Below are 24,070 nucleotides of genomic sequence, written 5' to 3'. Positions count from 1 at the left end.
TAGGTGTGTGCATAGGACCCTAGAGAGATTTTTGAAATTAAATTATTGATTCTTAGGGAGAAAAACAGGGATGAAATTGAATCAGGAGTTGGTATGAGGGAGACTCTGTGGATGATGGGTGGTATTAGGATTGCAAACCGTCCCTAAATGACAAAGCCATTCCTGCTCCTCCTCTTCATTTTTGTTAAAATATTATAGTGGGTTAACCCAATTATCCCACTTCACTCATTCTGTGGATTTCCCTCTGAGACTAACATGTGAATTAATTGTTGTAAATCCAAATATCCAAAATCATAGGTGCAGACATTCAAATCAAATTATTTGTAAAACTTATGGGGTCTGTGGTATCGTCTGGGAAATCCTTGACAGTGTTTTCAAGTTCAGTTCTAGTCCAAGGTGTGTAAACCAGAGCTGGTTCCCCTGGCTCCATTGTGGGTTTGGTTTTAAAAGGAGCTGTCATACAGTGCATTCATAATAACTTTCAGGAAGGGATGAAGTTGGTTGTGAAGGGTGGGGAAGAGGAAGAGAAGGCAGGTCAGGGCAAGAGAGTTCAGAGAGATGTGGATATTTGGACTAAGGAGAGAAAGAAGAAATTTCTGAGGTTTCGTAAGTTCGGAAATGGTCTCAGGAAGTTTTTGTCAGCTTCTTGGAGGGAGGCAATCTTGTCTGTCCCTTATTTAGAAGCCTCGTTGTACCATTAGAAATGAGCCTCCCATTGAATGTGACAGGTTCTGAACCCAGCTTTTTCTCAGTTTGCACATAAACTAATTTGGGAATTTCCAAGGACCCCAGTCATTGCAATTTGGGGTCACTGACTTATATGGGAGCATTTGTTCAAATAATTAAAAGACAAAGCTCCATAGGTGTTTTACATAAAACCAGCTGATGTCTCCAAAGGGGGTTGCCCTCTTAGGGAGCACTGGGACTTGGATGATTTGTTACCCATATTTAGAGAACTGAATCACCCATAACCAAGCTCTGGGCAATGTTTTTGTTCAAAATGCACTGCTTGTGAGTGTGGCTCCTGAGCGTGTTACCACTGATTCAGGTCTACTCTTTTGTTGTCTTGGAAACTCTGAGTCCCTGGAGGGTCCCTCTGAGTCACAGAGGGCTCATGAGTGCTAGGTGACCAGTCCGTATATGAACTTGCTGGCAGAGTGCAAGAGTTTACGGGTGTTCCTCTGGGAAAGGGACTCCTGTCATGCTGCTGCACGTCATGGACAACAGTCCCAACACCTCCACCAAGTCTCAAATTATTTCGTGTCCTAATGGGCCAGAAGGAGCAAGTGCCACTCTCATGAATCAGGGAAAGGGAATTTAAGAGAGGCTGGTCATGAGTGAAATAAGTCAGGTTTCCAAAATGAGAAGTCACAATGCAACAAGACCAAAGCCAAAAACAAAAGCAAACTGCTGTCTCAAGACCTGTGTATTGGTGGAAAACTTTTGATCTCTTGCTTTACGTAGGAAAATCAGAGACAGAGACCCTCGTTCTGAGAGAGACAGAAGAGAAATAGCCCAAATAAAATCTAGATTTCAACCAAAGAAAGGGAGGTCCAGATTCAGGACGACTGCCCGCAACACCCGATGGAACTTCTGAAGATGAAGAGCACAATGGGTTTGTGCTGGTCCCAAGTGCCACTTTCAGAGAGAAACATGAGGTAGTGGGGAGGGGCAGTCACTCTGAGTCCTGCCAAGTACACCAGTGCATAGACTTGAAAGAAAGAGCAGAGGCAAAGGTAGACAGGTAAAGAGTTTATTTGGGTGAAATTTGAGGATTGCAACCCAAGAAATACATTTCTAAGCTACATTGCAGAGGTGCTTTGAGTTGGGCAATTGCAAATAGATTTTTAAAGATAAAATGAGGAGGTATAGCAAGGTGGTGTCAGCCTTTTCCTTAGAAATAACATTTGTTAACAGAGATAAGCTAACACACGATTGGCTGAAGGTTTCAGCACTTTCAGCATCGTCATTACTAGTGTGTGGTTAGGCCAGTTCCTGAACCGTTCATAGAAGCTGGAAGGTTAAGGAAATTTGAGGAGTAACTGCAGACTCAGGCCCACGCCCCTTTGGCCACTGTAATTTAGTTAACCTCTATTTGTCTGATCTTGTTCCTGTCGCCTGCAGTTCTTCGAGGCTCTTTGTCTTCTCCTCCTCCTTCTGAAAAAATCGAATTCAATCCCTTCACTAAACTTGGCTTCCACAAAAAGAAAGGGAAAGTGATTGTTTTCCTGTCTTTCATGACGTGCACCCTACTTTCCCTGAGACAAAGAAGCACAATGAGAATGGCTGCTTGGTTAGAAAAGAGAATGGAAAGTAAAGGGCAAAAGCAGCATAAACAGCGTAACAGACTGTGCTCCCCATATGCTGAGGTGCAGACACGCTGAGCGCTGGGTTCCAGCCCACTCCAGGTCCCGAGCCATCCCACCCCCATCTGTCTAGCACAGAACTGGGCTTCTCCCTCCACGGTCCTCAGGCTTCTCACCTAAAACAAAGTGAGGCTTGAAGATTTCCACCCAGGTCTTTCCCAGTCACGGATGACCACGTGCCATCCTATTTTAATTCTTGGATGCAGATCCTAAGAGTTTAGCCCCCTTTCCCTTTTAGGATGAAATTTCCCTCTCTTTCCATGGAGTGTGGATGTTCTTCCTCTTATCAAACTTGTATTTGCTCCTGAAGCCCTTTGCCTATACTGCTAATTACCACGAGGAATACAGCAGAGTTTAGGACAAACGGCACACACGGAAAAGTTACCAAGATTAGAAATGTCTTATGGTTCTTGTCTATAGCTATTGCTTCTCTTAGATGTTAGCAAGTAGAAGTTGTTGCAGACTCCTTTCCTTTCCATTATTTCTCAGGGCAGGAGCTTATCAATCATTCTCCCTTCCTTATGCCTTTGATGAGGGCTATGTGCTCACTTTGGGAGGATCTGAAGATGAAATTTAACTAAAGCAGCCAACAGAAAGAAAAGGAGGAAAAGAGGGAAGGAAAAAAGGAAGGCAAGGAGGGAGGAAAGAAAGACAGAGAGAGAGAGGGAGAGAAGGAAGGAGGAAGGGAGACAGTTAGTTGCCCCTGCGCTACAGGTAAGCAACCTGTATGGATTGCAGGACCCTCTGGCCGGCTTAGGCATGAACCCCTCCAGGAATTTCCTCAGAGGTGGTTTGACCCCCACCATTGTGATGGCTCTTGAAAGTGTGTGATAAATACATAAGGACTAGCTGCCACACTGACAGTATTCTGAAGAATCAGTCTCTAAATAGAAAGTTTTACTTTGTTCTCCCAGTTCATGTCTGTCACCTTGTTCTGTGTTATTTTAAGATTGCTAAGTTAATAGTGTCCACAGTTACCATATAATAGAGAAAATAAGCCTCTACAAATTATAGCAATCAGAAAACATGACAAAGAGATATGTTTTTGCTGATAGTTGAAAAAGTTACTTAAGTGCTATACAAGCTATTTCATATTTGAAAAGACGGAACATTCTCCCCTACTTTTCCACAAATATTTTGAAACTAAAGCCTCCAATTGTCAATCTTTCTGCTTCATGTTTGTTTCTTTTTCACTAGACTTTTGTGTTCTCAGAGAATGCTGAGGACAGTTCAGTTATAAAGGGGCATAGGTAAAGGAATAGAAAATGTGTTTAATTTTTGAAAATACATCAATTTACTTTTTTTTTTTTATTTCAGCAAATTATGGGTGTACATACGTTTAGGACAATTTACTTTTTTTATAGAAGCCCTTTATTTGGTGATTTTACGAGGATCTTTCTGTTATTGATTTCAAATTTGATTCCAACATGGTCAGAGAACATCTCTTGTTTGACTTGAATCATTTTTAATTTATGGAGACTTTTTGATGGCCCAGAATATATCTTGGTGAGTGTTCTGTGTGCGCTTGAAAGGAATGTGTATTTTGCTGCTGTTGAAAGGAGTGTTCTATAAATGTCAATCATGTTAACTTGGTTAATGGTGTTGTTCAAGTCTACTATGTCCTTGATTATATTGACCATTTATTCTATCAATTATTGAGAAAGGTTTATTGAAATTTCCAACTATAATTGTGGATTTGTCTATATTTTCTTACAGTTGTATCAATTTTGCTTCATGCATTTTGAAACTCTGTTTTTAGGTTATAAATGTTAGGGATTTTGATATCTTCTTGACTTTTATCTCTGAAATTTACTTTGTCCAATATTAATAGTAACTCCTAATTTTTGACTAATATTAGCATGATACATCTTTTTCTATTCTTTTGCTTTCACCTATTAGTGTCTTTATATTTGAAGTGCATTTCCTTTTTTCCTTTTTTTTCTTTTACAACAAACATTGCCTGATAACAAAGTGCATTTCTCATAGGGACCATTGAGTTTGATCTTGTTTTTTAATCCAATCTGGCAATAGCTTCCTTTTTGTTTATTTATCTATTTATATATTTATTTCAAAATATTAAGGGAGTACAAGTGTTTTGGTTACATGGATTGTTATTGTAGTGCTTGAGTCCTGGTATAGGTGTGCCCATCATCCAAATAGTGTTCATAGTACCCATTAGGTTGGTTTATTCCCCTCCCCTGCCCACTGCCCCCGCCTTTGCTTTCCACTAAGTTTTACTTCCCTCTGTGCACATGTGTGCTCATTGGTTAGTTCCAATTTAGTAGTGACTACACGTGGTGTTTGTTTTTCCATTCTTGAGATACTTCACTTAAGAGAATGGTCTCCAGTTCCATCCAGATTGTTGCAAAAGGTGTTAATTCATCTTTTTAATGGTTGGGTGGTACTCCATGGTGTACATATATCATATTTTCTTTATCCACTCAAGATCCGATGGGAACTTAGGTTGATTCCACATATTAGTGGTTGTGAATTTTGCTGTGATAAACGTTCGAGTGCAGGTGTCTTTTGGATAAAATGACTTCTTTTCCTTTGGATAGATGCCCGGTAGGGGGACTAGTGGATTGAATGGTAAGTCTCCTTTTATTTCTTTGAGGAATCTCCATACTGTTTTCTTACAGGTTGTTCTAGTGTGCAGTCCCACCGACAGCATAAAGCATTCCTTTCTTTTTTGACGCTTATCACATTTCCTCGGCCTCTGGTGCTGGCTTCACCTCCTCTCTCAATTCCGGAGATTCACGCCTGGCTAACAAATCCTCACTTTTATGAGGCCTTCCTCAGTCTCTTCAAGTGAGGACTGCCACTCCACTCTGTACCACTGTGACACTCAGGTCGTTACATTTTCCTAGAAAATTAGGCATTTTGCTTTGTAGTCATTTATTTCATTGACTAGAAAGTATTCATTTAACAACAAGAACATACTCATATTTCCTTGAATATCCCTTCATATTATGGCAATAATATATTTGTTCTATATATAATATTCTGGTAAAAGATATAAAAATTTGAATTAAGAAAAATTAAAATCTAGATTGCTCAACAAATATTAGTCTTTAAGGTAATCACCCTACTTCCTTTATTTTTCTTTAGTCCATATTTTCCCCCCTACAGTAATGCATTTCACATATTTGTTTAAACAAGCTGTTGTTAAATAATAGAGCATTAGCTGGCTTGTTTTATTTTCATACTTGACTTTCTTCCTACTGTGTTGAAATAAGCCACTTCTTTGAAAATAGTAGCACTTAATTTCTTGTCCTGTAATTGTGTTAAAATCAGTAAATGATATTAATTGTAATTTAAATAATAATTTAATAATGAAATAGTAATTTTAATAGCATTTGACAAAGTTATATGGCTTCTTTTATTGTCTATATGTAACAATAATGATTTGTAATTTAAATGGAAAATAGAATTTAAAATATTTTTCCAAGTTTCTGAGGATTAACTATGCTCTGTGATTAATTAGAAGCACCATTAACAATATATCTATTCATTTTATTAAACATTTTATAATGGCTTGTGCATTTTAACTTTTAAATTTTTTTTCATTACAAAGAAAATGACAAAGATTGAACTTCGTTTCAATTGTTCTTCCAAGAAGATCCAGGCTCTGACACTGACAAGTTTTCTCTGCTAGCCAATAAATTCTTCCCTTCAGGGGAGAATTTTGTAGCCAGTCAATTTTTTATGAAGTTTTTATGATTTTAAAATAAGAAATGTTTTTGTACAAATAAATTTGAAATTCTGGAACAATTGGAACAACTAAATAATAACATTAATTTATTGTTATTCAGAAAGTCCAAGTATGTACCACAGGTTTAGAAATGTTCGAGTTTTAATGAATCAGAAACTACAATGTAGAATAGGCCAGTATATTAATTGATAATCTCAATATACGGCCATTTTCTAATAGTCTACCCAATCGTTAAATCATTAGTGGCTGGTAAATAAAGGATTCATAACATCTTCTTCTCAGCTGTGGCTCTACATAATCTGTATTTCTTATGCACCTGAGAGTTGAGCATCCTCAGATTGTTGGGGTATCAGGGTGGGTTTAACGATGAAGTTGCACTTTCTACCACTTTTTTTTTCCTTTAAAGACCTCTGTTAAAAGGAAGTCTCACACACTCATAACTATTAATGAACAAATATACAGTAAATGTGGCTTTATAAGGCAGTGTGGACAGTACTTGCTCTGGAATCCTGAGGTATAGATCTCCTTCCTCATGAGGCAGAGAATGGCTCGGTGTCTGCTTTACTGTACTCATATTGCCGGTGGGGAAGCCAGGCTGGCCTGCCTCGTGGAGGGGACACATTCACCGCCCTTGGCATGGGGACCAGAGGAGTCAAGTGGAGGTTACCATGAATGGCTGCAGACAGAGTCACTCACCGTCCTCCACCTGAGAAGTGAGGGCCCAGGAAGGCTCTGGGCTCTGGGCAGTGGAGCCATGGGCAGGAGGCAGCACAGAGAGCCGTGGGGATTTTAGACATCCTAACAGTCTCCCGGATCGGTGAGGGGTTTATATACCTTCTGGTACTGGACAGACTACCCTGCTAATGAGGATTTAGGGTTTCTCCTTTTATCTGCTCCTTTCAAGGCCCTGAGAGGCACCGCAGTAATTGTTCCTTTTGTATATATAATTTACACAGGTAAGATATTTTAACTGCGATTCTTTAAGACCGTTTTGCCCCTTACATTCTTGGTGTTGCAGTAGGTGTGGGCCTTTGGGGAACTACTATGGGACACTTAAGTTGGATGCATGTATTCTGGTGTTATTGTTTTTGTGGTTTGTAGTTGCATTCTCAAGTCTTTGCTTGCTGGGCAGAGGAGAAATGAGCTCCAGAAATACGCCCCTACCCCCCCTGTGGATCAGCCAGCTTGGCAGCAGGTGAGGGTAGGGCATTGGAAATATGTGATAAAGGATGGAAAACAAGATTTGAAAACTATAGGCACGGATTCTAATACATAGGAATTTCTTCCAACTCTTGGAGCACATATTCAAAAGAAATTTGGGGGAGATTTTTAACACAACCGTAAATATTTACATAACTGTACCAATAGGAGTTGTGTGGGTGGGAAAAAAGTTCTAAACCATCAGTAATTTTTCTTTAATTTTTAATTTTATTTTTAAATTTTTTTAATTGACAAATAATAATTGTACATATTCATGGGGTACATAGTAGTGTTTTGAAACATAATGTACAGTGATCATATCAGGGTGATTAGCAAATCCATCGTCTCAAATATGTTTTGAACAACCATTCTAGAGAAAGACCGAATTATCTTCTATTTTCCTGACAAAAGAACTATATTTCAAAATAGTTACATATGAAGTAACAATCAAAAAGTGTGCACCTAAAATGAGGAAAAATATAAAAATATTTCAAGTAGTTTATCAAGAAAATATTATGTTATTTGTCTGGATTCTGTGATTTATGTAGTACTTGTCAGGTTTCTAAATGTTTAATTCATTGTGATATCTTTTCTCTTTCTAAGTTAATATTTATTTTTATACCTAAGACTTTTGTACATGTAATTTTGTGTTCTTTTTCTTAAGGAGATCATCTAAACTTCCTAAGTGTTAGCCAGGGAAACTGGATAGTTTGGGGTAGAAATATGAGGATGATAAAAATGAAATTTTTTTGATATCGTTTTTTTTGGTGATGATGATGATAGTGGCCACGATCATGAATGATTAGGAGGACAGATATGGGGAGTGAGGAGAAATTTGGAAAGTTTTTAAGACCCCATGAGAAGGATGGGTGAAATTTTTCAGGGAAGTGCATTGTAGACATAGAAGCACTTGGTTCTTAGCCATAACTGCACAGGACATAGAGCCTGCAAAATGAATGCATTTATTAGGAATGGAAATTAATCAGGTGAGACAGGAAGCTGGAGTGTCTTGGAAAGAATGGAGTGAGGGAGAGAGTTGTGATTTAGTAAAGAAATAGCAAGTGATCAGTGTTGAGGCCAGACTTCCGATAGCCTAGAATTCTCTGGAAAGAGAGGGGCTTTACATCATTAGCAATAGGGCACCATTAGATATTTTTATTGAGGACTGGTGTGATTATCTGTATTTTTGGAACAAATTAACTGTACCCAGAATTGCTAATTATTATTCTAAAATATTTCCATTTGCCCCTTCTAGAACACATGTATAAATCTTATAGGAGTTATATCAGTTTAAAAGAAAAAGAAAAGCAAACTGCTTTTAAAAATATAAAATTATAAAGAAATCAGAGACACTGAATATTAGTCACCAGATGTTTTTATGAAGTCTAGTTTGGAAAGGTTATTATTCTTACTAACTAGTCTTCTGCCACATTTGATAAAGGTGATTAGAGAATGAACTACTCATGAAGCAGTATCTTTACATGACAGAAATTAGCATAACTTTTTTCCTCCTCCTTTTTAGTTTTTGGCCCAAGTTTAGTCTATTTCATCCCCATCCATTTATTTCCTTTGATGTTCTCAGTAATAAGTGATAGTCACTTAGGTCTCTCAGCTGTCATTTTCACAAATAAAACCTGACACAGCTTTCATAAAATAATGTCAATACTATATCAAATTTCTCTCAACATAGTCCCACGCAGCTGCAGCAACTGAGAGAAACAAAAACTGCCTTCAACCATAATTTATACAATCATAAATGGAGTGAAATGTTCTCCTTAAAAACAGCCTGGATACCCTATAAACAAGATGATAAATCACCAACTAGTCATTGTTTGCTTCTTTTCCTTCTTTCGAAGTCATTGGAAAAGTTCTGTTGCTTTGTAGGTTGTATGTTTGCTTACTTTTTGCCCAACTTCCAGGTAAGTTTCTGTATAATGGTGGTATATGTTTGTCAAGACCTGCTTTTGAAGCCACATGACCAAGTGGAACTAGATAAATGTTCAGAAGAAAAGATAAAAATGTATATTTTTCTATTGCTATGAAAAATATTCTGTATTTCATTTATAGTTTAAGGTTGGGAAGGACTACGACTTATAATTTGGAACATCCAAAATACTTGCAGACAAAGCCAGGAATGAGGATACTCTGGTTGAAGGTAAAAAGGAAATGTGTAGACTCTGGCACAAAAATAGGTTATGTGCTATTTGCCAAAAAGAGAATGTTCAATGATGAAACTCATCCATTTATCCTCTTGTCGAGAGAATCTTTGAATATATGATCATTTAACCACAAAAATGAGAATCTCTGAACTTCTCATGCTTCTGAAATGGAGGAGGGGTGTTTATTAGGATGAATGAAACAAAACAAAACAGAAGCTGTGTTTTCAGGACTAGGAGAACTGCTGAACATCACAGGAAGGAGGAGGCAGAGGACACCCTGTGAGTAAATGTGTTGGTATCTTCACAGTCAAGTGGATGCCATGCTGGGATGGCACAAAAGTCAAGCATTGATGGACAAGTCCTAAACATACTATAGATGTGAGAATGTTATGAGAAAGTTGACCACAAAAAGTAGACAGATTTGTGAGAAGAAATGTGAAGGCAAAGGATATAGGCAAGGGGATGTAGAAAAGTTTAAACCTGATGGGAATCGGAATTTGGCATAAAAAGGGAGAAGTCAAAATAGTAAAAGCTCAAGACATGGTGTAGAAATTTGTTTCTTAAATAGTTTATGGAATAATTATTCTTAATAATTAATTGAATACTTGTCTACTGCAAAAATAAATTTAGCAAATGTTGATTTACATGAGTTAAACGTGTTTTTCTCCTCCAAGACATATCAATGTCTGTAATATACTAATCAATATTGTGATTTTCCCAAGAAACTGGTAGCATGCAAACTTTCACAACTCTATTGGACCACAGAGCAAGTTTTCATAAATGCCTATGGAAATCTTCCACAACTATTAGTCCACTGTATAAAAATTTGAAAAATCAGGTATATAGGATTATCGTAAGTCTCAATTAATATTTGGTTTAGGCAGCAGTCATAAAAAAACAGAAGCAAATTGAGCTAGAATCTGTCATAAGGCAGCATTAGTAAAAGACCACAAAAATCCCTAAGCAAAAGACTTGGTGCTCCTAACCTACTAGATGTATGATTTCTCCTCAGGGGACACAATCCACCCAAAGGGCAAGCATTTTGCTAAGGAAAGATTACAAACCCTAATCTCAAGAGCTAAATTAAAGGCAGGACGATTATCTCAAAGGGTCTTGTCAGAGTTGGACAGGGTTCTGGGCAGATTGTAGCCCTGAGGGGACGGGCTCCTGACCTCCTTAAATAAGAAGGTGAAGGGTGGGGAAGAAGGCAACCCCGAGGACACACAGGTATCCAGATCCCAAGGCCATCAGAGGCCATGATTTGCAGTGGTGAGATTTTATTTTACTTTTTTCTGATTTTGAACACGTGGAAGACTGAGATCTTGAGCCCTGGCCAAGACTGATGCTTGGTCTTGCTGCTGAGAGGCTTCGGGGGAGGGCGAGTGAGTTGTTCAGGCCTGGCCAGGTGAGGTCAAAAGAAATCAAGGGGAAAAGATGACAGACAATAGCATGACGATTAAAGGTCAGGAGAAGAAACATTTCCTAACAGACAAGCTTGCTGGACAGCTGAGAGAGGTCATACCTCCCCATACAGCCTCCTGTCTCTGTTAAGCCCTCCTGCCTTGGGAGCTGCTCTGCCCAGGATGAGTTAAACATCTTTCCTTGAGGCAAAATGAAGTTTTCCAAGATCCCCTCATGCACACAAATTCTATAACAAGCATCCATCATTTTTAAAAGTTATTGATGCATACATTCCTCCCTACCTACTTCATAAAGAATGTTATGAATATGGACAGAATTTTTATGAAACTCTTCTTATAAATGATTAAGCATATATGTCTGAAAGAACAATAGCATTATCTCATTGTTACTAATGTAAATACCTTGGCACCATTTTGTATTCTGAGTCACGTGGTGTTTATGCAATGTCTCATTCTTTTAACTACCCTCTTTCTTAGTGATTTACAATCTTCCTTAAATCGCCTTCTCATCCTCCTTGGCAGGAAGTGGGTGCTGAATCCCACTGTATGTTCATCCGTTGAGAACCTGAGTCTTCCGATAAAATGCCCTGAACATCGTGTTCAAAAGAGCTCCCTTTACAATTGGGTCTGAAATGTAAATAATAAAGATATCTTTAATTCTTGAAAATGATAACACTAAGAGGGAATTAATGAAGGTAACAAACATCAAGGAATGGGATTTATTGCAGTTTAGATTTTGTCAAGCAGAAAAATGCTACTGCAGTTGTTTGCCTTGGCTTTTGTTCTCAACTCATAGGTCTGTCAAAGGAGCGCGGTGTGAGAAAACATGAGGAAGGCCCCTGCAAGAGATACAGCTCAGCGGCCCATTCTAGAAAACACAGCCAGAACTTGATGCATGCGTGATTCAGCAACATGCTGTATATAATACTTTACTCTCTTTGTCCTGTCCACATAATTCAGTGAATTCCTTTAGGTAGTACCACAAAAGTTTCTGTCAGCTTTTACAAATATTTGCTATGAACGTTTTGACTTTGAACAAAAAAATGGAAGGTCAGCTGGGCACTATTTCAGGTTATAGTCCTGAGGAAATTTTGAAATTAGCAGTAATTTTACAAGTAAAGTGTAGTTAACCAGACAGTGCTTGGACTGTATATAACCCTTTACAGGAAGGTTTGATAGTACTGGGATCACAGGCTGCCTCTGAATGAGCATAGTACTGATTTGACCTCATTGTCATGACTATCTCCAAAGCAGCATTGCCCTTGTGCACAAGACCTGAGAGGCCACCTCCGTCTGTGCTTGCGTGAGCATGATGTGGTAGAATGTTTAGATCATTCAAACCTTCAATAGCTGGAAATGTACTCAAACAACTAATTCAGGCAGAAAAATGGAAATGAAAGTAATACAATTGCCAAAATTAACTAGGAAAGGGAAACAGAGAAAAATCTTGATATTGTTGTAGTTTTCCTCCCAGGAAAGAATTAGATGAAATGTTTACATTTATTCTTTCCTTGGTTGCATTGCGTGGTATATTCATTGGTTTACAACCGCAATGATGTAACTGGGGTGTCTCCCTATGAACCGAGATGCAAATACCTTTCTCAGTCAATTAGTGGAGGCCCTGCTCTGTGGCAGAACAAGAAGTGCAGCAGCTCACTATAGTTCTTTCTCCAGGTTGGGGAGAAACCCAGTTGTCTTCGGTCCCACTTCAGTTTTCTGGCTCTAGTTGAGTAACAACCAGACTGGCACCCAGAAGCCAGGACATGCCCCCGAGCACCTGTAACAACAGTTCACATGCTTTAAATGCTTGCTGAGTGCCAGGCATCGACCAACTTGTATGCTCACTGAACTCACAGCGGAGCTCTGTGAGGTAGGTGGTATTCTTAATCCCATTTATGAGTGAAGAAACTGAGGCATATAGACAATAAGAAAATTGTACACGGTCACAAAACTATTAATTGTAAGAACCAGGGTTAAACTGTAGGCTGCTGGACTTGAGAGCCCGCACTATTAAACATTAGGACCTACAGCTCCTTTAGTGGCCCCTGATGCCAAGGTAGCATCTTGCCTAGCAATTCCAAAACTTCGACTCCTGCCGGCTGCCTGGTGGTGGTGTCAGGGAAGAGGGCTTTCAGTAAAGCAGACAAGAGCTCCCAGAGTAAAGATCTTTTGAGCTCTCAGCCATCTCCTGCAGTGCCAGGCCTCCAGGTTAGAAGGGGTGTGGCAGTGGATGTGGCACCAGCTGTCACTGGCCTGAAGTAGGGCTGAGCACCAACACCCCTCCTGTGGAATGGAGCGGCTTTGTGACACTCGCTTGTTGAGAGCTCACGCTGGGAGTTCTTAGGGGCAGAGGAGTGTGGATTTCCTGAGGCAAATGGTACAGGAGGTGGAGAAGCCTGGGCTGAGGACCAGGAGCGGATCTCTGTGGCTGTGTGGGGGCACTTCAGACTCTTGGCGGGGAACGGCAGGCTGAAGGGGCCATGCCGGGACGCAGCATCAGGGGTGAGGGCTCCCTGCCAGCTGCCCTCCTGGGTGGTGGTGAGCAGGCTAAGTTAAGTATGGCCATGGAGCAAACCACCCATCCCTTAGTGGCTCGAACAACACTGCTGTAAGTGTGGGAATTCTCCAGTGCAGTGGGCTCCTCCTCGAGCTGGGTCTGGACTCTCACGTGGCTGTGTTCCTGGGTGCTGCTGCTTCTCCGCACGTGGCTTCAGGGCAGCGTTCCCACAGGTGAGTCCCAGAGCTCAGGTGTTCATCCAGCCCCTGCCTGCATTGAATTTGCTGATTTCTTGTGGGCAGGAGTGAGCCACATGGCCAAGCTCTGGCCAGGGAAGGAAGGGAAGGTGCGACTCACGGAGGGGTCCCTGTGGCACCTCATGAACGCTTTGCAGGCATTTCTCCAAGGAAGACGATCGGCACAGAAGCCGCGGTGTCCTCTAGGGCCTGAAGCCCAAGTGTCCCGGCATCAGGACCTGTTTGTGACGTCTCTCCCACAGCTCAGGCCACCTTCCCTGGGTGACTGGGACATGGTCTTATCTGCTGCCCCATCAGCAACCCCAGAGCAGCCTGGCTGGCCCTGTCCTGGACTGGTGAGAACTGGCCTGCTTCCTCGGCCTCCCTCCGGCTGTGTGCCTACCTCACTGCAGTGTTACAGGGTCTCTGTATGTGGATGAGACAAGATTTGCTAATTAAACTATGCATTACCTCACGTAGTTGTCGTTTCTGTGGTGAGAACATTTAATATCCACTGTCAGCATTTTTCGAGAATACAATATGTCATCATGAACTGTAGTCACTATGCTATACAATAAGATCTCTTGAACTTTAAAATACATACATAACAAATATACATAATTTTATCTTTCAATTTAGCATAAATAAATAAATAAATTTGAAAAAATCAATCATGCATGAAAAGAAAAAAGATTTGCTTACATCCTATTAAACGTTGTCATCATAAAAGAGTAATAAAAATAACAAAACATACGAAAGTAAGTTTGATTAGTTTTAGCAGGTGATTTTTCTCTGTTGTGCTTCTCTCCTTTATGTGCCTGCCTGGCCCTGTAGGTGTTTGGAGATATCTTCAGGACGGTACATTTCCCCTCATGTCATAACAGTTTCACGAGAGCTACAAAAAAGGCTACAAACTATTGTATACATTGGCACAGTGGCCAACTTTTTTCATACCTTTTGTTTTCCCTTCATCGTATTTCAGATCTATCAATTTGGATGCACAAATATGAAATTGTTCCAAGTGTTTGTGTATTTCGAATTTTGATATCTATTGACAAATTTTCTTCCAAATGATTTCACCATTCTGTGTTCCTCCTAAAGGGAATTGTCCCCTGTATCCTGTCAGCTCCATCCTCACTGACACAGTATCCTATTGTCACTAAGTCATCAGATGCTTTAAGGAGAAAAGGCAGTGCCAAATTGGGATCACCTCTTCAAGGCTCCCTTTCCTCTTGGATTGTTGCCCTACAAATCTTTGAGGCCATGGCAGTTCAATGAGCCTTTCAAAAGTATTTATGTTTAATTTACCTGGCTCAGTTTATATACTTGTTGTCAGTAGAAGGTTGATACGAAGCAACCTATCAACCATTTCCAAAGCAGACATTTTATACAATTTATAATCCTAGGAGGGTGAAAAGATATATATCTGTATTGATTATACAGAGCTGAGCAAGGAAAGAGGCATGGAAATTCCAGATGTAGATAGCAGAGAAATGTGCATAACGTAATATCAAAGGAAAATGTTAAACACCACGTCCCATCTCTAATTCCCTTTATTTCTAAGTGTGATAGGTACTTCTACAATCAAGGAAAAATGACATGGATACAATTAAAGTGTTTGGGATAAGATTAATATAGTAATCGCTATAAAACTGCTATAAAATTATGGGGATATTTTCTCTAAAATATTTGATAGTTTAATATAATGTCTGAAACAAATTAAGTAGAGATGTCTTACTTCTCTCTTTTGAAATGAAATAGGTGGCTTCGTACAGACTTTCACAGACACAATAGAAAAGTCTGATAAAATAAAGAAATCACTGATTTGCAGTCAGCGGAGAGTGGCAGAGAGGATCAGAGCCAGACAACGAGCTCTCTGGAGAGGCGGCTCCGCAAGATCAAATGACTTCTGGGGCTACTCTCCTCACCCAGGGGGCCTTTGCTGATCTTGAGGGGTAGCCGGGAGGCTGAAAGACTGGAAGGCATTGCACATACTGCAGGGAGATGTAAAATCCGGAAGAGTTGTATACACATGAAGGCTGGAGGACTTAAGCAATGATTTTTTTAAAAAAAATTGAGAGCTACATACCACAGGGAGATTAAAAACTTCAGCTGAAAGTCACAGAAAAAAATGTATCTCTCTCAGAAATATCATTAAACAAATATTAAATTCCCGACCTGCGAGAAACAATAGAAAACTAATATAGCCTATGATTACATTTTAGATGCAGAAAATTATTTGATAGAATGCAATGATAGTTCAGTATAAAATCTCTTAGCAAAGTAAATTAGAAGGTACTTTCTTTAATCTGACGACTAGATCCACAGACATGTTCCACATGACGCCGAGTGGTGAAACGGTGACAGCTACGTCTGTGCCAGTCAGGGACAACTCAGGGAGGCTCCCCGTCACCACGAGGTTCAACAGTGCACTGGAGGGCATAGCCGGTGCAGTGGGGTAAGGGAAAGAAGGAGAATGCTTGGGAGTTAGAGAAGAAGAAACAAAGCAAATAGTATTCGTTCACAGATGACACGATTACGCACAAAGAAAATCCAAAAGATCCCATAAATTAATGCACACGAAAACTTAGCAACATAAGGCCCATACCATGTCAATACGGCAAAACAAATTTATTTCTATTTTTCAGCAACAAATAGAAAATGGAATTCATAAAATCATTTAATATGGATTAGAAACATCAAAAACTTGGAATTAGTCTTAAAAAGTGTGTAGAATTCTTATACATTGAGAAATACACTTTATATGGAAGTAAAAAATAAATAAGTGGAGGACATACTACATTCAAGGTTTGGTAGATTTTATATCATGAAGATATCAATTCTTCTCAAAATAAAGTATAGATACAATGTAATTTTGGTCAACATCTGGGAGGTATTTTTAAATCTAAAATTCTTTTAAAATATCTAATTCTTTTTCTGAAAATGCAAAATTTAAAAAATGTGCCTAGGGCAATCCTGTACAAGGAAAAATAGAGTAAGAAGGAAGAAAATGAGGAGAAGCAGGAGGAAAGGGGAAGGATGAGAAATGAAGAAAGAGAGGAAGAAGCAGCAGAACTCACAAAACTAGATATGAAATCTTATTATGAATTTTCAGTTATTAAGACAGTGTGATATTAGTGTGTGAATTGACAAATTGACCAGTAAACCCAACAGAATCCAGAAACAGACCCAAACACATACGGTCACCTGATTAATGACAGTAATAATACTGAAGGGCCATCGAGAAAAGGTGGTCCTTTAGTAAGTTGGGCTGGGTTAATTTAACATCCATACAGTAAAAGAAAATAACTCTTAGCCTTGATCTCACACCATCTGTAAAAATCAATTTTAGGTGACTGTATATCTACATTTAAAATAAAAAATAATAAAACCTTTATAATACAACACAGGAGAATATATTTATGCCCTTAATATAGGCAAAGATTTTTTAAAAAGTTCACAAAAAGCACTGACCATAGGTATAAAAATTATATATTTCTATAAACTATAATAAAAATTCTATTAATCAAAAGACATCATTACGAGAGTAAAAAGCCAAGCACAAATTATGAGACTATTTCTACAGTAGAGTCAATTCTCATTAATCAAAGTAGTTACATCATCACAAACAATTAGTGAATATTGAACAGTTGCTCTATTGCTCATGGGATCTGGAAAAATTATATATATTATATTTATATGCATTTATATATATAAAAATCTCACCGAAATTATCTTCTTAAACTCTAAAGTAGATTCTATTTTCTTTAATTCACAGCTGAGAAAACGAGGCTCAGAAGTGCAAAGTGACTGATTTGTGGCCCCTCCCTAACACATGCCAGATTTGCAATTCACATCCCGTCAAACAGTCCCCAAATCCAGAATTCCTCACACTAAATGCACCACCCTCTACACTCTCTATCATTTGCTTATCTCTGTACGAGGCTGCAGCAAGAAGGCAGAACATCACCTTGTTCAAACTTAGCTGAGAATGTGTGTGTAAGGAAACTCCATTCAAACTTTTCACTGCTATGCACTTGTATATGAATGACCACAAAGGCACCACAGTGTTGATTTCGAAGTTATAAATACATTTTAGTAGACGAATGTGCAAATACAGAATTCATGAATAATGAGGATTGACTGTATTTATATCCCACAAAGAAAAGATGTCTGAAATATATAACAAGCACTTCCAAATAAATAAGCAAACATAATTTAACTCTATTAAAAAATAGACAAATGTTTTGTATCAGCACTTCACTAAGTGGATTCCAAATTTCCTAATAACGGTAAAGTTTCTCACCTTCAATTACCCTCAGGAAAATATAAAATGGAACCACAAAGAGCAGATCATGAAATTGTTGGAGAATCCTGGCAAGCAGACACTCACACAGTGCTCCTGCAATCTGAAAATAGTGCACATACTTATGTAGAATGGAGCGTCTGCTGTGCTGAGCCACACACATTCTATGTTCCAGCTATTCCCCTCCTAGGCGTATAAATGTAGATCTGGTCACCAAAGGAAACACAGAAGATTTTTTATAGTAGTTTAATTAGAAAGAGTCAAAAATGAGAGAAAAACAAATATCAATAGGAGAATGACAAAAAAACCTGTGATATATTTATGTTATATAATTCTATAAAGCAATAAGAATGAAAAAAAAAACAAAAAACTACACTCATCAGCATGGATCAACCTCACGTTGAGGTTGTCCAGTGATAGAAGATCGAGGCCAACACAAAGGCGTGCTGTGAGTATGACTCCATTTACACAAAGCTCAAAGACGGGTAGAACGAATGAATATTGTCATGAGATTTCATGAAAGAGGTTACCTTGGAGGGGCAGGAGTGAATTTGTCGGCACATGAAAAGGAGTTTCTCTGGTGCGGGCAATGTTCCGATTCTTGTCATGTTCAAGTGTTAGTTGCAAGACTGTTTACATTTTAGGAAAAAGTCATCCAATATATGTACTTCCAGTTTATGCATCTTCATACACACACACACACACACACACACACACACACACACACACACACACATTGATGTGTGTCTAACATACCAATAAAATTTACAATGAAAAATATTGTCTTGCTCTTTATGTAGATTATATTTTTCTCTTTAAAATTTCACCAAGTTTCTTTTTTTTTAAATTTCACCATATTATGGGGGTACAGATGTTTAGGCTACGTATGTTGCCCTTGCCCCCCCCCAAGTCCGAGTTTCAAGTGTGTCCAGATGGTGCGCATCGCACTCTTTGTGTATGCATAAAAATTGGAACTACCCTAACCATACGAAAAAGGCATATGACTCAATGACAGGAAAATAAACTTTAATATACATTGTATTTCCTAGAAAATGTTTGAAAACATATCTTTTAATGAACTTAGCATCTTAACTACCTAAATGTTCAAACAAATAATATAGTTTAAGAGTAAAACATTCAGTAGAAATAAAATCATCTAAACATAGGTCTATTTTGAGGGAAGATTAAGAGAATTAAGATGAATATTTTCTCTTAGGTTTCATACATATATTTCCAATCGAAAGGTTTTTCACAAGTCTAATGGTTCACCCACATTATAACATGTTCTTCTGCCTTTCTCTGTGCGATATAACGATGGTCATCCTGTCACTGGAAAAGATTGTTCCTTTAAGGGAAAGATAAAGGGAATGTAAATAAATTTTATGAGCAAATATTCAGTGATGCGGGCTTTTTGAGAAATGGAAAAGAATATGGAAGATTTAACAACTGTATCCAACTTTAAATTGGTGATTACATGAGAAATAAGCTGTCAATTTGTTTCCAATCTCCAAAGAAGTGATGGTAGAATTTGATTTATTTTAGTGTTGGGTCTTAAACACTGTGGCAGTTTAGTGGTGAGGCGGCCTCGTATTTGACAATTTTGAGAGCTCCGCTATTGGCCCAAGCCATTGAAAGCACCCCCTCCACAGCCTGCACCCCACATCACAGGGCCACACAAGGCTGTATCAGGATATCTGTGACTTTCCACTTTTGTCCAAAACTTATTCCGATTCTCTATTCCGTTACATGTTATGTCCATTTATCATACCATTACATTTTAAGTAATTTAGTGTGATTATTTTTTCCTTAGAAATCTTCAAAAGAAAATAGTAATTTTCCTTCTGCATACTCACACTCCACTTTGAGAAATTTTGGCTTGAGTGATCTTCATTTGAAAAGGAAAAATTGAAAAGATAGCTTATTGTGCTGTATAACATAACACATATAGTTAACCATATGGTATTTCACACTTCAGAATTTGTTAAGAGGGTAGATCTCATGTTAATGTTCTTATCACAAAAAAACAAAAGGATGCAAGGAAACATGGGAAGGCTTGGATTTGTCTATTATGTTGATTGTGCTGATGGTATCCTTGGTATTTAGATATGTCCAAACTCATCAAATTGTACACATTAAATATGTGCAGCTCTTTCATATTAATTATACCTCAATTAATTTGTTTTCAGAAAAAAAAAAAAAAAGACCTAACTGCCAGTATTTAGAACGTCACCTTATTTGGAAATAAGGTCATCACAGATGTAATTAGTGAAGATGAGGTCACATTGGAGTAGAATAAGCCCTTAATCCAAGATGACTGGTATTCTCACAAGGAGAGGAGACACAGAGACACAGACACGTGAGGTGCAGAGACGGAAGCGCAAGCCCAGGAATGGCAAGATTGCCAGAAAACCGTCAGAAGCTAGGATGGGGCAAGGAGAGATTCTCCCCTGCAGATTTCATAGGGATCAGGGGCCTGTTGACACCTTGATTTTGGACTTCTAGCCTTTAAACCTATCAGACAATACATTTTTGTTATTTAAAAAAGGTAAAAAGAAACTAATTATAAGGTGCTATTGTGTGAACAATAACAGCAATGTAGCTAGAATTTAAATGTCAATCCAGGGACTTCAACCTATAAATGGTTATACGATGTGAAACAATGGGAAGTTTTAGGTGCAGCAGCAATTAATATAAATTGCAGTGGCTTTTTCTTGCTGCAATTGCCCCAGAAGTGAAATGCCAGGTGTAGGTCATTTGTAACGCCTTGCCCACATAGTCTCAAGTCAGCAGGAGCTCTATCAGAGAGGCATGCCTTCCTGGGTGAGGCTCAGTCTGTGCAAATCCCCTAATAGCTTTCTTTTGTTTTCTCAAAACTACCATCTTCCAAAGCAGGTTCACTGGTTCTTAAATTTCTGACTGGATTGTATAATAGATCCCTTAGCTCTTTTGGACATTTTCAAATATTAATGAACAATCTCACCTTCAGATGGCAAAAACCCAGACCATATAATGCCAAACTTTCAATGCCTCATCTGTCTTAAAGCTCTGCCTCTTCCCTCCACTCAGGTGTCATGAAACCTGCGGTTTGAAGAGGCGCCACTCACCTCCTCGATTCCTTCACTCCCTTATATTTGGGGTGCTCACCACGTAGCCCACAGAGTCTGAGCACTGCAGTCTCCGAGGGAATTACATGCGTATTAATATTTATCTCTGGCAATGAGTTGTCATTGACGCAACACACCGATGCATCTTGCCAAGAAACAAAAACAAAAAGAAAAAAACAGCAAAATTTTAAAACAAAACAAAAGTAACCCTTCAGGGGCCAACTGGGACCGACACCTACCCACCATAGGCCCTACTTGCGTGCACCCGAGCACTTCGGTCCTAAGGAAAGAGAAAACGTGCAAAGCAAGAAGCAGGGAATATCTAACCTGAAATATATTCCTTATATTCCTATACAATAGGACATATTATAAAATTGTTCTACTCTATTCAAGTATAAATAAAAATGGCATCAATAAGATGTGAATATAACTATATAAATTTAAAATGCAAACAAATCAAAATTACAACACAGCAAAACAGAAACAAAGGACAATGCAAAGTACAATCAAGGACAATTGATGATAAATTTGGTAATTTGTTGTAGATGTAGAAGTAATGAAAAACGGATGAAGACACAATAAAAAGTCATGGAGAACAGATAATCTGTATTATTACAATTGCTTAATAATAATATGTGGTCCTTAAAATTATGATAAGTAGAAGATAATTTAAAAAGTGGAAATAAAAATATTTCCCAAGATGTAGAATTGAAGCATATTACCCACCAAAAGCACTGTCAAAATAAATTCTGTTAATTAAAATTCAATACACTTGTTACTTGACAGCTTCAAGATACACAACAGAAATGATTTTTTGGTTTAAAACTTTTCCGATTTTGTTGATTAACCATTCAAATTTCAATCATCTTTAAACACATGTAAATAAAAGTTACCCTCATATATTTCAAGAGGAGATCATGTATATGCTGTGCTTGAATTGCCATCAGTCAATTATTTATTTTGAATCATACTTAAATGTAAAATAACTTTATCTTTACAAGGCCAAGGGTTGAAGATATCTCAAAGGACTAACTGGGGTCTGAAGCAGAAAGCTAGTTTCTCACTCACTGCTTGTGTTAGTTTGTAAGTCACTCATAGCTCGATTCTCTAACCTTTAAGGAGAATAAACTGTAAGAACACCACAAAGATTATCAAAAGAAATAATGAGTTTATTATATACATAATGTATTCCTATCAGTGAATCACATATTGTAGGGACAGCACAAATAATTATTATGTTGTTTATTACTGTTATTATTACCGTTATATTTACTTGCATTTTCTGAAAAAGTATTCCTAGCTGTGGCATTCTTAAATATTTATATACTTTGATGTTAGCAATTAGAGTAAATATTTTATCTTTATCTCTAGATTACTTAGGGCTCTGTCTTGTTCATTAATGTTACAAATAATTATTTGAGGCTTTCTGTGTCTCATTCTATCAGGGACTATATTTAATTTACTTGAATTTTTAAAGATAATGTTTGTACATTTCAGTACTTGACAAAGTGGGATTTTATCTTAAATGTGAAGATCAAAGATGTCTTCAGAAAACCATGGTTACATTTATTAATCTGAAGTAGATGCATGGAAACATCAGAAAGGTTAATTAAAAAACTAATTGGAATCAGGCATTTTGTATACAAACAGGAAATAAAACTATTTCTTTGTAGGGATCAATAAAAATTCATCATAAGTACACAAATGAAGAAATGCTGTATAATTTAATTGCTTTGAAGAAAGTAGATAAACAAAATATGGATTCTTCTGTGTATCAAGAATTATATCAAACACAAAGTCTCAAATTTTATTTTAAAGAGTCTCAGCTTTTGAGCTAAGGAGACAGGTATTTGCCAAATTTTGAGCAACACATTCATAGTTTCAGAATGGGTCCTTAAAATGACACTTAACATTTTATCTCATTAGCAACTTCTGGTCAAGCTCTTGCAATGTGTATTTTTCCTTAATATTAGCCTATATAATTTCATAGTTCTTGCAGACTTTACAGACAAGTCTATCACTAGCAGAATGCTCACAGTCTTGAATCCTATGATGCAATATTACCTCAAATCATCATTGTTATTGTTAGAAAGAAAGATATCAATTTCTGATAAATTGACAAATTGATCAACCAAAATGATTTGTTGGAAATCTTCTATTTGGTAGACCTCGTGCTAACATACCACATTTTATCTTCACTGTGTATATAATTTTTCTTTTTTTACTTTAGCATTTTTTTTATTTACTTAAGCAATATCCAAACTTGTTTGGAGTAAAATTTGGGTTTAATTTACTTTAGTATGGTCTATCTGACTCTGTTGATTTCAGCTCATAATATATTAGTAGAAACTGCATTTTTCCCATTGATTCTCAACATACCAGTAACAGTAACATGCTTCTCAAAAACAATATTGATTAGACTAATTTCACAGTAACAAGGTTTTGAGGAACTGAGCAGACAGCCCTGTCACTGTGTTAATTAGGGGTGCATTTCCCAGGCAGGTTTATTCTATATTTATTGAGATTCTATCTGACACAGTCTGGAGGCAAAAGACTAACCATAGCTCCTTTGCAAAAAAAAAAAGAAAGAAAGAAAGAAATTCTCAAGTAGAAGGTGAAGGAGCTGTCTTTTTTTACATATCAGGTTTTTAAAGAAAAAAATAATTCCATAAAGCTATTTTAAGATCAAATTGAAGAAAAGCACTCAGAATAATATTGCTGCCATTACAAGTGGCATTGTAACTTGTATTTTCAAATGCAGGCAGTTCTTTTAAAGCAGGAATCTTTTTAAAGGAATTGAATCAAGGCCACAATTTGCCATGTACACACCATTACGGGTTCCATGGTAATATGAAGAAGGCCCTTCTTTACACCTCCAGGAATAAGAAAAATCTTTTATAGAATATGTAGAAATACTCAGTTCTTTTTACTAGTTGACGCCTCCATTTGAACTTCCTTAAAAAAAACCACACCCTCTGTGTTTTATTGCTTCGTGTTCATATTGGCTGTTATGCATTGTGCTGTGAGCAAATTACAAGGCCAGGAAAAGAATGTTAGAGGAAACAAAAA

This window comes from Propithecus coquereli, unplaced genomic scaffold (assembly GCF_000956105.1).
Source record: "Propithecus coquereli isolate 6110/MARCELLA unplaced genomic scaffold, Pcoq_1.0 Scaffold336, whole genome shotgun sequence".
Taxonomy (NCBI): Eukaryota; Metazoa; Chordata; class Mammalia; order Primates; family Indriidae; genus Propithecus; species Propithecus coquereli.
Note: the sequence above shows the minus strand (reverse complement) of the source record.